Here is a 4,044-nt window from a genome sequence, read left to right as displayed (position 1 = left end):
AATAAAATAAAATAAAATAAAATAAAATAAAATAATTAGCTGAGCATGATGGTGTGTACCTGTAGTTCCAACTACTTGGGAAGCTGAGGTGGGAGGATTGCTGAAATGAGCTGTGATTGTGCCACTGCACTCTAGCCTGGTGACAGAGTGAGACCCTGTCTCAAAAAATAAATAAAAAAGGAAACTTGGAAATCTTAATATAAAAATCTCAAATTTTGACTGTTGATAATAAATCTGTATCATAAAAATATATAACATGAGACGGGTTAAAACACACACATACATATCCTCTCATCACAATATCTCTTGTGTTACCAAGTTTGTATGTGAGTCCTTATGAGCTCAGAGTCAATTAAATAAAAACAAGAGCATGGAATTTGCGTTTACTCAGAATCCCATGAGATGGGGGGGACAAAATCTTATAGCTGTGATGAGGTTAAGCTTAGCAACTTAGACTATGGAGAGTAGCATTATTATTTTAAAGATATGGACAAGAACAAAATACAGTAACAATTGCTGTTTACATCTCCTGTGTGCAAGATAATATTTTAGGTTATTTACCTGCATCATGCCTGATTTTATGAAGAAACTAACTCTCTGGAGTGGACTTGCTTTCTAAATGTAAAGTCAGAAGTAGTTCTGCCAGAGACAAATGAGTTGTACGTAGGCTTATGAGAGATCCATAAACAATATGCTGGCTAGAAGCTTATAGGCTAAGAGGCAGATATTTCAAGCACACTGATTCTATGCAGTGGAAAGAAGGAATATAATTTGTCATATGCCTACTATGTGTTGGATACTCTTCCAAATGTCTTACATATATTAGTTATCTAAAATCCTGCATGACAGCAATCACAATTCCTCATCTTACAGATAGGAATTGGAGGATCAGGGTTGTTTCATGTAACAATATCCAAAACATGAGACATTTTCTTCCTCCCGGACATTTCTTACTATTACTGAGAAAACATTTTGAGCAGCTCCACAGCAGACTTCGCCTCCAACTCCCACTGACCAAGAGTCCTGCTTCCACAGTAAGTTGGGGGGAAGGGTGATGAGATCACCATTACTGGTGGAAATGATCCTTATTCACCTCCAGGGGAGGCTGGATTGAAAGATCCCAGCCTTCACAAAGTATGGGCCCTGCAGAGGGAAAAACCAACAGTGTCCATAAAGTCAGCTTCCTTGGGAAGTATAAGAAACAGAAGAATTAGTTCTACTCCTGTCCATAAGGTCAGGAATTTTGGTGATAAACTGAATACTGTGATAACTGTTACTCAGAAGAGAGAACATATTTTGAGCCCAGCCTACATAATTTCTAGTTTCTGTTTTCACAGCTGACTTAAACACTTTGGTTAAACACTTTTTTTTTTTTGTCATCTACGACAGTTATCTCATTTGTCTTGCATATTGGTGAGACTTAGACGAAGAAATTCACATAAAATTTACCTATTTTTTTATAGATGGCTGAGGAAGATGAGGAGATAAGAATTTAAGGCAACTAAAAGTTCACAATCATTAGAGAAAGGGACTTAAAAGACTGCTGAAGTGGAATTTTCAGAATTATAAGGAGTTAAAAATGGTAAGAGTTGGAAGGAAGATGAGAGTGGGGTAAAGAAAGGTTACTCAGTAGAGCAGAAGAAAAGATACTTTCACTGCCAAAAAAAGATATTTATCTAATGTCCTTACATTTGGAGAAGAGGCATAAAATGAAACATGAGGGAGGTGGGCAGCATGTAACAAGATATTGATATTCTTCATGTAACAACTTTTTGTACTGTTCATAAAAAAAAAACACTGGAAACTCCTTCAACTTTTACACACCACACCTTAAGATATTGATATTCCTCATGTAACAAGTTTTTGCACTGTTCATTAAAAAAAAAAAAACCACTGGAAGCTTCCAACTTTTACACACCACACTTTTAGAATAACCAATCAGTGTATGTTTGCACAAAAATCTTTTAAGTGTAAGTTGTACCACTAATTTAGGTAATCAGGCAACATATTGCCAGTATTGGGACTCAGAATACAATACCCCAAAATATCGCACTTTGGCAGGCTGATTACTTTGAATTAAAGGAGTCTGGAGGACCTCAGAAGTAAAGCTCTCTGGTCTGACCACCTCCTGCTCCTCTTTCTCCCTTGAAGAAGTCACAGAAACCAGAATTCCTCTTCCCCTGGGCAGTATATTACAAACTAGAACCCTTCTTCCCTACAAAGAGACATAAATCTAGAAAGGTCACTTTCCCTTCCGCCCTGAAGACCCTCATTCCATAGGACTCCGGGCTGGTACACTAGAGGAGGAGGTTATACAGAGAAGCCAAGAAAAATCTGAACAAACAGGCCTTGCTGAGTTTTCCCCACTTAACTATAACCATTACCATACTCTTTTTGTCCAATCACATTTCTACATGGCTGTCCATTCTTCATTGAACCTAATCACAAATATAGACAGTTTTCCTTGGGTCTTTGGGACTTCATTTCTGAAGGCTCCCATGGAGGGTAAAACTTTGATGAAATAAATCTGTTACGCTTTTATCTTGTTAACCTGTCTTTTATTATAGGAGTGTCAGCTGTGCCCCTTATGACTGATGAGGAAAGTTATCACACCTTTTCCATCTTTACATCAGATTCCGTACAGATTATTTTTTACCTCCTAGCTTAAAAATATATGTCATTATTTAAAAGGGTGGACTAACAAGAATAGGTGAATGGCATTTTCCAGGATTGGGCCATTCCTTGAAAACTGGAAGCATATGACCTACTTAAATGTCTCTAGAATTAGTCAAGTATAATTTGTAAATGTGAAACATCTCAATTAAATAAAACTTCAAGTGTTTTTATAAAAGAACTTAAAACAATAAAGTTATTTGTTCGTAACACTACAAAATATATTACATTATCTAATGTAACCATATCCAATCATATGTTCATAATTTCTGGTTCAAAAAATACGTAAAATGAAACCTTTCTGTATCCAATTCAGGGTATTTACTGATCCTCTTAAGACAATTTCAGAACACTTTACATTAACAATTCCTGCTACAGAATCTCACTTTATTTGGGAGGCCAAAATTATAAATTTCAGATCAACTACTTCCTTACTTACCAGCCTCAGCAGCAAGAGACTTTGGAATATTTAAAAAATTAAACTCCAACCTCGAAGAAAAAAATTAGTCAGCAATGACAATATTTAACATAACACTACATACTAAGATTTAAAAGCAATTAATTCCAAAAGTGTGATTCTAAAAAAGTGTTTCTGCCATAGCAGGACTGGTACAGCATATAAATAGTTTATCAAGGTAACAACTTCTAAGGGAACAAACATGTCAAAAATGAGTCACCTTATTTTATAAGCATACCTTGTGAGAGTAGCTCTTAAAGGTCAGTACAGAATATGACTTGGAGTAAGACTGACTTGTAAGAACTTTGTGAAGTTAATTTTCCAATACGAAAGCCACCAATAATAGTCTGCCATTCTTTTCTGTTAAATAGCATAAAATTCACCTTTTGAAAGTTCTGAACAAACAGAACAACTGAGACAAGGAACCAATAAACACCTAAAGTTCAGTCAGCATCAGGCCTCATTTCAGCCAAACTGATTTTGCAGTGAATTTTTCTATTAACGACCATCTAATTTAAAATTATTCCATTTTAGATAGGAATTATTCGATTTTATTATCTCAGGATATATATTTTTTAACTGTATGAAAATAATGTTTTCAAAAGCGTTAGGGGTCCGACGAGGTGGCTCATTACTATAATTCCATCCCTTTGGGAGGCCGAAGCGGGTGGATAACCTGAGATCAGGAGTTCGAGACCAGCCCGACTAATATGGTGAAACCCCGTCTCTACTAAAAATACAAAAAATTAGCGGGGCATGGTGGTGTGCACCTGTAATCCCAGCTACTCCGGGGGCTGAGGCAGGAGGGCTGCTTGAACCCAGGAAACGGAGGTTGCAGTGAGCCGAGATCACGCCACTGCACTCCAGCCTGGGCAACAGAACGAGAGTCCGTCCCGTCCCCCCACCCTCAAAAA

At 36.9% G+C, this 4,044-nt stretch overlaps 1 protein-coding gene across 4 annotated transcripts in view; it reads right to left on the bottom strand.

Moving 5' to 3' along the window:
- The window catches only part of VPS37A (VPS37A subunit of ESCRT-I), a 53,010-nt gene that overhangs the window by 47,413 nt on the left and 1,553 nt on the right, over positions 1–4,044 (bottom strand). The window contains exon 2 of one of the 4 annotated variants that reach the window (XM_017867208.1): positions 955–1,143. The exons of the other annotated variants lie outside the window; for them this stretch is intronic. The gene's annotated coding sequence lies outside the window, so the exon portion shown is untranslated. The remainder of the gene's footprint in view (positions 1–954; positions 1,144–4,044) is intronic. 4 annotated transcript variants of the gene reach the window in all.

The sequence above is a fragment of the Rhinopithecus bieti genome, unplaced genomic scaffold (assembly GCF_001698545.2).
Source record: "Rhinopithecus bieti isolate Rb0 unplaced genomic scaffold, ASM169854v2 scaffold_2888, whole genome shotgun sequence".
In the NCBI taxonomy this organism is placed as follows: Eukaryota; Metazoa; Chordata; class Mammalia; order Primates; family Cercopithecidae; genus Rhinopithecus; species Rhinopithecus bieti.
Note: the sequence above shows the minus strand (reverse complement) of the source record. Positions and strands in the feature narration are given on the sequence as shown.